Source organism: Bombina bombina, chromosome 7, assembly GCF_027579735.1.
Source record: "Bombina bombina isolate aBomBom1 chromosome 7, aBomBom1.pri, whole genome shotgun sequence".
Taxonomy (NCBI): Eukaryota; Metazoa; Chordata; class Amphibia; order Anura; family Bombinatoridae; genus Bombina; species Bombina bombina.
In genome coordinates this window covers 190,143,534-190,157,678 of record NC_069505.1, presented here as the reverse complement: position 1 = coordinate 190,157,678, position 14,145 = coordinate 190,143,534, and positions in this window count along the sequence as shown.

Below are 14,145 nucleotides of genomic sequence, written 5' to 3'. Positions count from 1 at the left end.
AAGGTGTGTGGCCATTTCAGGCGTTCCTACACGGCCATGGCGCACTTGTCCGATATCCAGCGTCGAAACAACCTGCCAGTGACGTGCTTGATTTGCGACAGCCCGACACGGTGGAATTCAACACTCCTAATGTTTGACCGCCTGCTACAACAAGAAAAAGCTGTTAATGAGTATTTGTATGGCCGGGGTGATAGACCAGCCTCTGGGGAGCTGGGGATATTTTTTCCAAATTACTGGACGCTCATGCGCAATGCCTGTAGGCTCATGCGTCCTTTTGAGGAGGTGACAAACCTTGTCAGTCACACCGAAGGCACCATCAGCGACATCATACCATTTGTTTTCTTCCTGGAGCGTGCCCTGTGAAGAGTGCTGGATCAGTCAGTAGATGAGCGTGAAGAGGAAGAGTTGTGGTGTCCATCACCCCCACAAACAGCCGAATCAGCATCGCTTGCTGGACCTGTGGCAATGCAGGAAGAGGATTGTGAGGAAGAGGAGTCAGAGGAGGAATGTGGCTTTGAGGAGGAGGAGGAGGAGGAGGAAGACCGAGCACAACAGGCATCCCAGGGTGCTCGTTGTTGTCACCTCTCTGGTACCCGTGGTGTTGTACGTGGCTGGGGGGGAAGAAGATACCATCAGTGAGATCAGTGAGGAGGAGGAGGAATGGGATATGATTAGCTCGGCATCCAACCTTGTTCAAATGGGTTCTTTCATGCTGTCGTGCCTGTTGAGGGACCCTCGTATAAAAAAGCTGAAGGAGAACGACCTGTACTGGGTGTCCACGCTCCTCGACCCCCAGTATAAGCATAAAGTGCCTGAAATGTTACCAAATTCCCGCAAGTCGGAAAGGATGGAGCATTTTAAGAATAAATTAAAAACTATGCTTTACACAGCGTATAAGGGTGAAGTCACAGCACCACGGGAAATTAACAGGGGAAGAGATGAAATTAATCCTCCTCCTCCCATGACTACGGCGGCAAGGACAGGATGCTTTCCTGATGTCTTGTTGATGGAGGACATGCGTACCTTTTTAACTCCCATGCACCATCAGAGCCTTTCGGGATCCAGCCTTAGAGAAAGACTCAACCGACAGGTTGCAGACTACCTAGCTTTAACTGCGGATCTCGACACTCTCAGGAGCAATGGACCCCTTGACTACTGGGTGTGCAGGCTGGACTTGTGGCCTGAGCTATCCCAATTTGCAATGGAACTTCTGGCCTGCCCCGCTTCAAGTGTCCTGTCCGAAAGCACTTTCAGTGCAGCAGGAGGTTTTGTCACTGAGAAGAGAAGTCGCCTAGGTCAAAAAAGCCTTGACTATCTCACTTTTATAAAAATGAATGAGGGCTGGATCCCGAAGGGACTGACATTGGGCGATACATTTGAATAAAAAAGGCCTGATGATGAGATGAGCTGGCTTGGGCTACAACTGGTACACAGGCTGGCCTTTTTTTTTTTTTTATAAAGCCGGAGGACTTGCTTGACTTATCCGCCAACAACTAGTGTTCAAGCCACAAGCTTTTAGGGCACTTTATAAATGTTTTACAAACATCAATTTTTCTGGCCGCTGCTACAGCAGTTGCTACAACAATACCCAAATTTTTCAGTCATTTGTACATGCCTAATTTTTCTGGCCTCTGCTGCAGCTCTGTGGGTACAAAACTCAAATAAAAAAAGTAAGGCACATAACACTAGTGATTAAACTGTTACGAATTGTACAACTTAGCACACCACTCATATCTGGTGGACCATTAAATTGAACGCAAAATGCCACAAATTTGAAGGAAGGGGGCCGACCAAGCATCTTTATCCGTCTCTTGGTTGCTCTAAATTATCTCTGTGTTCCATCTATGCCATACCTAAACTCTATTGTGCAAAAGGGTGGCATATGTGGTGTTTCATGCTGTTGTGCCTGTTGCGGGTCGTGGCCCATGGTATAAAAAGGCTGAAGGAGAACGACCTGTAATGGGTGCACCATCAAATTTTTAGAAAAATGTTCCTAGTTCCTCTCAATTATCTCTGGGTTTCTAAAATGGATGCCATACCTGTACTCGCTTGTGCAAAAGGATGGCATATGTGGTGGTGTTTCCTGCAGTTGTTTCTGTTGAGGGTGCTGGACCCTCTTATAAAAAGGCTGAAGGAGAACGACCTGGAGTGGGAGTCCAAGCATGGTTTTTGGGGCTATTTCACTTTTCCAAACAATTATCTGTGGATTTCTAAAATCAATGCTGTACCAGTACTCTATTGTTCAAAAGGATGCCATATGTTCTCTTTCCTGCTGGTATTTTGTTTGAGGGTCCTGGACCCTCTTATTAAAAGGCCTAAGGAGAAAGAGGTGTACTGGGTGTCCACTCAATTTTTTTTTCTATTTCACATTTGACCAAAATTATCTCTGGGTTTGTGAAATCAATGCTGTACCTGTACTCTATTGTTCAAAAGGATGCCATACGTCCTCTTTCCTGCTGGTGTTTTTTTTAGGGTCCTGGACCCTCTTATAAAAAGGCCTAAGGAGAAAGAGGTGTACTGGGTGTCCACTCAATTTTTTTTCTATTTCACATTTGACCAAAATTATCTCTGGGTTTGTAAAATCAATGCTTTACCTGTACTCTATTGTTCAAAAGGATGCCATACGTCCTCTTTCCTGCTAGTGTTTTTTTTGAGGGTCCTGGACCCTCTTATAAAAAGGCCGAAGGAGAAAGAAGTGTACTGGGTGTCCATCGAATCATTTGTTTGATTCAAATTCCCGGTTGCAACAAATTATCTCCGGGTTTCTAAAATCAATGCCTTTCCTGTAATCTAATTTTCAAAAGGATGCCATATGTCCTCTTTCCTTCTGCTGGTTTTGTTGAGGGTCCTGGAACCTCTGCTAAAAAGGCCTAAGGATAAATAAGTGTACTGGGTGTCTAATCAATGTTTTTTTAGACTTCACGGGTGCAACAAATTATCCCCGGGTTTCTAAAATCAATGCCTTTCCTGTAATCTATTATTCATAAGGATGCCATATGTCCTCTTTCATGCTGTTGTTTCTGTTGAGGCTCCGTGAGCCTCTTATAAAAAGGCCTAAGGATAAAGAAGTGTACTGGGTGTCCAATCAATGTTTTTTTCTATTTCCTGGTTCATATAAATGATCTCTGGGATTCTAAAATCAATGCCTTAACTGTAATCAATTGTTCACAAGGATGCCATATGTCCTCTTTCATGCTGTTGTTTCTGTTGAGGGTCCTGGAGCCTCTGTTAAAAAGGCCTAAGGATAAATATGTGTACTGGGTGTCTAATCAAGGTTTTTTTAGATTTCCCGGTTGAAACAAATTATCCCCGGGTTTCTAAAATCAATGCCTTTCCAGAAATCTATTTTTCAAAAGGATGCCATATGTCCTCTTTCCTGCTGCTGGTTTTGTTGAGGGTCCTGGAGCCTCTGCTAATAAGGCCTAAGGATAAATAAGTGTACTGGGTGTCTAATCAAGTTTTTTTAGATTTCCCGGTTGCAACAAATTATCTCTGGGTTTCTCAAATCAATGCCTTAAATGTAATTAATTGTTCAAAAGGATGCCATATGTCCTCTTTCCTTTTTTTTTTTTTTTTTTCTCTCGGTATTTTTGTTTATTTTAGAAAATTTAATGCACTTATAGGTTCACTAAGATTATGACTTTGCACACTGCCATTTTCCATGCAGCATTTTGACATGTCGTGTGATATGACTAGAAAAATGGTATGTTTTGAATCTGCTGAGCATAATAAAAAATAAAAAAAAAATAATTTAACTTGAGTTACTAACTGAAGCATGACTTCAGGAGTCAGATGTGGTCCTAGGTAGTGGTTGTTAGCAGATTCTTTTTAATGCAAATTGCAATTGCCACAGCGTGCATAAAATGTGTGTCACTAGTCTCCAAATCTTACCTTGTTTTTTTTTTAAATAAATATTTTTATTGAGGTTTGCACAGATTACAACATGAATCAGTAATACCATAACAAACTGTATGCAATTAGAAAACAATAGATAAAATCAACTCAAAGAAGTGTCTAGTTAAACCATATTTGATTAAACATCAGAAAGAGGAGCGACATGGAAACAAATCAAGACGTAATTGAATGTATAGTTAAAACCTCATTTTTTGTATTTAGGTATAGTACTGAGTCCTCTCCTCATACTAAAGGCCACTCATGGACCATATGACTCATATATTACATCTCAGAGGACTATTAGTTTATGGAACAGCCACTTATGGACCATAGTACATATAGGTATAGTTTTGTATCTGAGAGGAACAATCCAATTAATATCACGCTAGATGGGACAAATTATGAGGGAAACAATAACACAAAGAATCACTTTGGATGGGTTAGGGTACAGGGAGGTGAAATTGAAGTGGGCCAAAGGCTGCTATATAGGAGTATATTTAAGGAGGCATGTTTTGGGCTGCTAATGCATCAAGGGTGAGATGATGTTGGGATCTTGGATAAAGTCCAAAATGACATAGGAGCATGTATATATTAGTACACTGGATTAAAGAATTAATTCTCTGAACCCTCACTATCTGCAGTGGCTAAAAAGGGCTGAAATACTATAAAATACTGTATGTAAAAGTACCAATCAAAAAGAATAGGGTATAGTAGTAGCGTTCATTAAACTGGAGTGGTTTTATATGTCATCCCCAATAGCTAAGATAAACTATCCAACCTTTAAATTCCAGATCAAACAATAAAAATAACATGCCTGTTACCAGTGGGCTCTATGGTGTAAAATAACACAGGGTTTTACTTCTGTTAATCGGGCCGAGTAGTTATAAAAGGAAAATATGCAACTTTTGCTTAACAACTCGCTGGCCCATTAAAATAAATAGCAATCTCCATGAATACTCTGATTAGGCTTAGTGACCATTACGTGCAACTGTAAAATTGTACAAACATGTGATTATTACAGATTTAGTGCTCAATCTTACCCACAGAATAAATAAACTGTCAATTAATGTCAAAATATCAAACGTAGAATAAGTGGTGATGACATTAGTATTCTAACGGGGAGTAGCAGCAGGCTGCTAAGACAAATAAACAGCAATGAACTTCTTACAACTTTGTAGTACAGTGAAGCGGAAAGTGAAAGTCATATATCCAGCTCTGTGTACGGGCACTACAGACTCCCAGCTGCCCAGTAATTTGTCTGGAACTATAGAGAGTCTAGAGTCCTGGAAGCTGGAAAGTTCGCTTAGGTAGCGTCCACAACCCTCGGTTCAGATGGACAAAATAAGCCCCCAGGGTCAAACACTCCCCCACGGCTGTACTGTACCTCATCTAGTCGGCAGCTATGACTGAAGCTCCAGCCCACTCCGTATCTGTCAAGTAGTCTCGCGCTAGCCCGAGCAGTAAGCACAAGGTAAGGAAGCTGCTTTCTGAGGGGGCTGCAAGCCTCTAACTGTTCAGGTTACAATGGAGGGGTAAAGCCGTACTGAAGGAATGATGGTTTTGGGCCACAGGTATCGATAGCAGGCACCTTAATGATCTCGGTCGACCAATTGGCCCATGGGTCCAGGCTGTTATTCACGTTGAGCGGCAATGCCTGTAGCGCAATGTCCTTGACAGTGTTCTCCTTCTTTGGTTCACCGTAACATGTGTGAAAGGTGTCACAGCTTAGTTTAGGTAGACAAGCCCCAGATGCATCCCCGGTAAGAGAAAAGATGGTTGGGAAATGTGTAAACAAGGGCTGTGGCTCCCAAACACTGTGGGGTGCTCCAGTGGCGTACGGCCCTCTGGCCCTCTGTCTGTCAGGGTAAGCTGCGACTTGCTGCCAAAGTATCTGGTGTTCCACTCCTCTTGAAGGGCTCACCCCCGCACACTCAGCACCTATATGCACCGCAGCTCCCTGCTCCCAGTGAGCTGCTTGCTCCATCGCCTCTTATGTATGTGGGCCGGTACCATCTTCTGACAGGGTCAGACGGATTGTGTCAACTTTGTAGATTTCAGGTGCCTGGGTCGAGTGCTTGTGTGGTTCAGGGAAAGGTTGTGCTCCTCTTACTGCTTTAGCGCAAGCCCCCTTTAGGGATGTGAATTCCTCCTGTAGTGCTTCATGCAGGCTGAGGAAGTGCACATCTAGCATGGCTTTCACTTCATTCAGGATTATTTTGGTGTCCAGCGACATATTGGAAAGACAAAATACAGGTCTCCGTACCCGTTGATATAAGGGGTGACTAGTGCTTTTCCCTCTCTTTGTCAATAGTTGTGATTAACGAGTTGTCCAGTTACAATAGAACTGGTTTGATAACCCAGGGTCCTGGGGGGGTATATTGGCGGCAGCTTTGACAGCATTATCAGGCTAGAGAGGCCTCTCAGTCTCATGGCTAGCTGTAACGCAGTCAGCTGAGGAACATAGGTAAGCCGATATGAGTAAGGTATCTCCAGGCTCCTCTTGGATAGCCCCAGAAAGTGTGACTATGAATCCCAAAAAGAAAATTAAATTAAGGTTGAAAACTAACTCCAAAGTAACTTGTAAAACCTGGAGCTCCTCAAACACACATCCTACAGCAACAGCTATAGGCTCCGCCCCCCAAAATCTTACCTTTTTAATGCCAATTGATATTGCCACAGCTGGAACAACAGTAAATAACATGTGCGTCACCACAGTCTCCGAAGCTGTTGTCGGATGTATACGAAAACACTGATAAAGTATTCCTTTCGGGGCGCAAAGAGATGGCTACCGGAACACTCCAGAAACTTCCCAAGAGTCGCTGTCTTGTGTTTCTGGTGATGTTGGAGACATCTGGGTAGTGTACAGGGAGGCCCAAAATACTCTCCATCTCTGTGCACCACAGGACAGGACGTCCTTGTCATCCATAAGCACATGAAATTGCTTGCATTTTCCTTGCTTCAAGAAGTTCAGCTTTTGTGGTGATAGTACAGAATTAAATAAACTTTGGTTTCCTACCATACTCAAGACAATCTTGTAGTTCAAGCTTCGGACTTACTGTGGGAAACAGTGGCCTGTCCATACCAGGAAGATGATTTAGACAGAAGTAACGAGCTCTGCTTGCAGGTGACACATGTTTATCGTCAATCATCAAAGAATATGGCTGATGGCCCCTTATTCACATGTTTGTCCAGAGCCACAACATTTGCAAACAGCCAGAAGAAAGGTCAGTTCTCACCAGCCTTAAGTTGAGCTTCATTTACCAAATGCTGATATTCAAAAAATAGACAAACAGTGCCTTAAAAAACACATTTGCGATATGGATTCACCAGAGCAAGGTCATTGCAAGTACTTCCCACGATAACAAAATTAAAATGCCACAACTCCGCAATCTTCCCCTTCACATTATTATTGTCACACTCCATTGTACTCCTATGCCCAGCTCCCTGCTCTTGTTTTTGTTGAGGGTCCTGGAGCCTCTGCTAAAAAGGCCTATGGATAAAGAAGTGTACTGGGTGTCTATTCAATGTTTTTTTAGATTTCCCGGTTGCAACTAATTATCTCTGTGTTTCTAAAATCAATGCCTTTCCTGTAATCTATTATTCAAAAGGATGCCATATGTCCTCTTTCATGTTGTTGTTTCGGTTGAGGCTCCAGGACCCTCTTATAAAAAGGCCTAAGGATAAATAAGTGTAATGGGTGTCTAATCAATGTTTTTTTCTATTTCACGGTTGCAACTAATGATCTCTGGTTTTCTAAAATCAATGCCTTTCCTGTAATCTATTATTCAAAAGGATGACATATGTCCTCTTTCATGCTGTTGTTTCGGTTGAGGGTCCGGGACCCTCTTATAAAAAGGCCTAAGGATAAAGAAGAGTACTGGGTGTCCAATCAATGCTTTTTTCTATTTCCCGGGTCATATAAATGATCTCTGGGATTCTAAAATCAATGCCTTTCCTGTAATCTATTATTCAAAAGGATGACATATGTCCTCTTTCATGCTGTTGTTTCTGTTGAGGCTCCGGGACCCTCTTATTAAAAAGGCCTAAGGATAAATAAGTGTACTGGGTGTCTAATCAATGTTTTTTTCTGTTTCCCGGTTGCAACTAATGATCTCTGGGTTTCTAAAATCAATGCCTTTCCTGTAATCTATTATTCAAAAGGATGACATATGTCCTCTTTCATGCTGTTGTTTCGGTTGAGGCTCCGGGAGCCACTTATTAAAAAGGTCTAAGGATAAAGAAGTGTACTGGGTGCCCAATCAATGTTTTTTTCTATTTCCCGGGTCATATAAATGATCTCTGGGATTCTAAAATCAATGCCTTAACTGTAATCTATTATTCAAAAGGATGCCATATGTCCTCTTTCATGCTGTTGTTTCAGTTGAGGCTCCGGGACCCTCTTATAAAAAGGCCTAAGGATAAATAAGTGTAATGGGTGTCTAATCAATGTTTTTTTCTATTTCACGGTTGCAACTAATGATCTCTGGGTTTCTAAAATCAATGCCTTTCCTGTAATCTATTATTCAAAAGGATGACATATGTCCTCTTTCATGCTGTTGTTTCGGTTGAGGCTCCGGGACCCTCTTATAAAAAGGCCTAAGGATAAAGAAGTGTACTGGGTGTCCAATCAATGCTTTTTTCTATTTCCCGGGTCATATAAATGATCTCTGGGATTCTAAAATCAATGCCTTTCCTGTAATCTATTATTCAAAAGGATGACATATGTCCTCTTTCATGCTGTTGTTTTGGTTGAGGCACCGGGACCCTCTTATTAAAAAGGCCTAAGGATAAAGAAGTGTACTGGGTGTCTAATCAATGTTTTATTCTATTTCCCGGTTGCAACTAATGATCTCTGGGTTTCTAAAATCAATGCCTTTCCTGTAATCTATTATTCAAAAGGATGACATATGTCCTCTTTCATGCTGTTGTTTCGGTTGAGGCTCCGGGACCCTCTTATTAAAAAGGCCTAAGGATAAAGAAGTGTACTGGGTGTCCAATCAATGTTTTTTTCTATTTCCTGGGTCATATAAATGATCTCTGGGATTCTAAAATCAATGCCTTAACTGTAATCAATTGTTCACAAGGATGCCATATGTCCTCTTTCATGCTGTTGTTTCTGTTGAGGCTCCGGGAGCCTCTTATAAAAAGGCCTAAGGATAAAGAAGTGTGCTGGGTGTCCAATCAATGGTTTTATTTATTTCACAGTTGCAAAAAAATTATCTATGGCTTTGTAAAATCTATGCCTTACCTGTCATCTATTGTTCAAAAGGATGCCATATGTCCTCTTTCCTGCTGTTGTTTTTGTTGGGGGTCCGGAGCACTATTCTAAAAAGGCCGAAGGAGAACGACCTGTACTGTACTGGGTGTCCAATCATGTTTTTGTTTTCAATTTCACGGTTCATAATAAATATCGCCGTGTAACTAAAATCAATGCCATACCTGTACTCTGTTGTTCAAAAGGATGGCATATGTGGTGTTTCATTCTGTTGTGGTTGTTGAGGGTCGTGGCCGTGGGACAGCGTATAAAACGGCTGAAGGAGAACAACCTGTACAGCCTTGCTCCTCTTTTTAGACAGGCCAGCTCTTTGCATACATGCCCACAGACTCTGTAACGCATGCCTCTTTTAGGGAGAGGTGCAGCCATAATGCAGGGTCATAACCTCTGCCTGCAACTGTTATACTCGATTTTGCGAAAGGAAGTAACCTTACCATGGTTCCCTGCACGCACGTATTGTTGTTATATTTTGGTGAGGGTAATCATGATGGCCATGTAGACCACCACCACTGAGAGTCCTGGAAGTAACAGGGATGAGATGAAAGAGCAAAGAATAGTAGAACTTGAAACAACAGAGTTAGCCATGGGTGTTAGTGCAAGACAGCTTGGCTTTTTTTTGGCTTTGGGTGCGGCTATTCATGCAGGCTATATAGAGCTGCCACCATTCGGGGTTGTATCAGGTATTAAACTAATAAGAACAGTACTACCAAAATACAGCCAATGAAGGGCCTTATGAAGACTGAGCCAAGGTTGGATTGTAGTATTTGGTTAGGCTAATCATGATGGCCATGTAGACCACCACCGAGAGTCCTGGAAGTAACAGGGATGATGAGATGAAAGTGCTAAGAATAGTACTACTTGAAACAACAGAGTTAGCCATGGGTGTTAATCCAAGACCGCTTGGGTTTTTTTTTGTATTGGGTGCGGCTAATCATGCAGGCCATATAGAGCTGTCACCATTCGGTGTTGTATCAGCTATAAAAATAATAAGAACTGTACTATCAAAATACAGCCAATGAAGGGCCTATGAAGACTGAGCAAAGGTTGGATTGTAGTATTTTGTTCGGCTAATCATGATGGCCATGTAGACCACCCGTAACAGGGATGAAAGTGCTAAGAATATTACTAATTGAAACAACCAAGTTAACCATGGGTGTTAGTCTAAGACCACTCGGCTTTTTTTTGGGTTTGGGTGCAGCTAATCATGAAGGCCAGATAGACCTGCCACCATTTGGTGTTGTAACAGGTATTAAACTGCAAAGAACAGTACTACTTAACACAACCTACTTACCATGGGTCCCAGAGAATATGTTTGGTTATTATATTTTGTAAGGGTAATCATGCAGGCCATATAGACCTCCACCGATAGGGTGAGTATGAGTAACAGCTATTAAAATGCGAAGGACATTACTAATTAACACAACATAGTTACCATGGGTCGCAGACCAAGAGCAGATGTCTTATTATTATATTTTGTATGGGTAATCATCCAGGCCGTATAGACCTCACCAAATAGGGGGAGTTACAGAGATTAAAGTGCTAAGAATGGTAGTACTTAAAACACAACCTAGTTAAAATGGGTACCAGACTGCATGTCTTATTATTATATTTTTTCAGGGTAATCAGGCAGGCCATATAGAACACACCTGATAGGGGGGGGGGAACAGGGATTAAAGTGCTAAGAAAAGTACTAATTAACACAAGCTAGTTATCATGGGTCCAACACCGTGTGTCTTGATGTTATACTTTGTCAGGGTAATCATGCAGGCCATATAGACCTCCCTTGATAGGGGGAGTAACAGGGATTACAGTAATAAGAATAGTACTACTTAAACACAACCTAATTGCCATGGGTCCAAGACCAGATGTTTTATTATTATACTTTGTCAGGCTAATCATGCAGGCCATATAGAGCTCCAACAAAAGGGTGGGGGTAAGAGGGATTCAAGTGATAAGAAAAGTTTTACTTAACACAACAAAATTACCATGGGTCCCAGACCACGTGTCTTGTTGTTATACTTTGTCAGGGTAATCATAACCGCCATATAGACCTCCACCAATAGGGGGAGTTACAGGGCTGAAAGTGCGAAGAATAGTACTACTTAACACAACCTAGTTGGGTCCAAGAACGCATGTTTAATTATTAGACTTTATCAGGGTAATTATATATCTAACAAATCTATCTATTTCTCTTCTATCGATTCTATCTAACTATCAATCTATGTATATCTATCTATCCTATCTATCAATCTATCTTCTGTCCGGGATGTTTTGAGACAGCCACTTGTGTTTCTGACAAATTTGAAGTAGGAGGACAGAACAATCATCTTCTTCCATCTCCCGGTTCCACAAATGAAGGCCATATAGACCTCATCTGATAGGGGGAGTAACAGGTTGTAGTAAAATGTTAAGAATAGTACTACTTAACACACCACGGGTCACAGACCGCATGTCTTATTGTTATACTCTGTCAGGGAAATTATATATATTTCAAATCCATTTATTTATATATCAAATCGATCGAACTATCAAACGTATCGATCAAATGTAGATTGCATCTATTGATCGATGTAATTCGTATCTATAAAATGTATATTACATATTTTGGTTGATGTCATTCGTATCTATAAAATGTATATTGCATCTTTGATTCGATAACATTCTTATCTATCAAATGTATATTGCATCTATTGATCAATGTAATTCGTATCGATCGAATGTATATTGCATCTATTGAGCTATGTACAGTGTATCGATCATATGTATATTGCATCGATTGAGCTATGTTATCTATGTATCTATCTATCTATCTATCAAATCTATCTATCTCGTGGTTGTGCAAGTGGACTGTTTGCGGTTGATTGCGGTGCGTAATACTTGGAGTTTGCTCTGTCACTGTGATGCGGCCGTAACCCTTACACTACCTGATAGATACGACATCATAACTGATGTTTTAAAGCACGTTATTGCAAACAATTTGGGAATGTTAGTTGATTTAGGCCCATTATGGCTTAAAAGCAGACTCTGCATAAACTATGTAATTTTCCATGGGAGTTTTGCCAGGGATCCCCCTCCAGCATGCGACAGTCCAGGTGTTAGTACCCTTGAAACAACTTTTCCATCACTATTGTGGCCAGAAAGAGTCCTTGTAGGTTTTAAAGTTCGCCTGCCTATTAAATTCAATTGAATTGGGTTCGCAAACAATATCGGAAGTTCGAGTCCGCCGTTCGCGAACTAAAAATTTTAGGTTCGCGACATCACTAGTAAGCACCCACCTCACGTGTTTTTCATGTTCTGTAGGGGATTTTGAGTATATTAAAATATTGTCTAAATAGACGATGACACAGATATACAGATATACGTTGCTGGAGCATTGCTTAAGCCGAATGGCATTACATTATATTGAAAAAGTCCATAGCGCATTTTAAATGCAGTTTTCCATTTGTGTCCTTTCATGCGTATAAGGTTATAAGCCCCCTTTAAATCTAACTTTGAGTATATGATAGCTTCGTTCAGCCATTCTAGAAGTTCCGGTATTAAGGGAAGGGGATACCTATTATTAATTGTTATTTCATTTAGAGCTCTATAATCGATGATTGGTCTAATTGTTCCATATTTATTACGCACTAAAAACATTCCAGCAGCTGCTGGAGATGTTGAGTGAGAGATAAAACCTTTACGGAGATTATCATCAAGATATGACCGTAAATAAACCAATTTTTCCTGTGATAGGGGGTAGATCTTACCGTGAGATATTTGAGACCCTGGTATTATATCGATGGGGCAGTCAAACTCCCTATGTGGTGGTAGATTCTCTGCTTCTTTTAGGTCAAACACCTCTGCCAGGTCCTGATAAATTTCAGGTAGTTCATGTTCTAAAGCAGAAATTACTTGATATGGGAAACAAGTCTTTAAACAATATGATGAATCTAACGTTTTCTGTGATGTTGGCCAGTCTATACTTGGGTTGTATTTCTGTAACCAAATAAATCCTAGGATGAGTGTGTGCATGTAGATAGGAATTAAGTCAAATGAGAGGTATTCTGTATGCCCTTTGTCATTTGTTATTAATAAAGGGATTGTCTGGTTGGTTATGAGTGAACCATTAATGAGTTTAACAGAGACAGGATGTGATTTGCAAACAATAGGGATTTTATTTAGTTTAACATAGGAGGAATCAATATAGTTTCCTGAGGCCCCTGAATCGATCAAAGCATTAGAATGAACGTTTTTCTGATCCCACTGTAAAGAAAGATTGAGAGTCAGTTGTGGATTTTGTGTGAAATGTAAGATATTATGTTTGATCTGATTCTTACCCTTCTTCTGTCTTTGTAGTAATGGGCAATTGGTAACAGAATGTTGAATGTAGACAGAGGTTGTCAGATCTAGACAGAGGTTCTCAGAGGTCCATGATCCGGATGAAGTCTTCTATCAATGGCATCTTCAATCTTCTTTCTTCCGGATCCATCTTGCAGACCTTCGACGTGGAACATCCTCTTCTCCCGACGCCTACTAGCCGAATGACGGTTCCTTTAAGGGACGTCATCCAAGATGGCGTCCCTCGAATTCCGATTGGCTGATAGGATTCTATCAGCCAATCGGAATTAAGGTAGGAATATTCTGATTGGCTGATGGAATCAGCCAATCAGAATCAAGTTCAATCCGATTGGCTGATTCGATCGGCCAATCAGATTGAGCTTGCATTCTATTGGCTGTTCCGATCAGCCAATAGAATGCCAGCTCAATCTGATTGGCTGATTGGATCAGCCAATCGGATTGATCTTGATTCTGATTGGCTGATTCCATCAGCCAATCAGAATATTCCTACCTTAATTCCGATTGGCTGATAGAATCCTATCAGCCAATCGGAATTCGAGGGACGCCATCTTGGATGACGTCCCTTAAAGGAACCGTCATTCGGCTAGTAGGCGTCGGGAGAAGAGGATGTTCCGCGTCGGAGGTCTGCAAGATGGATC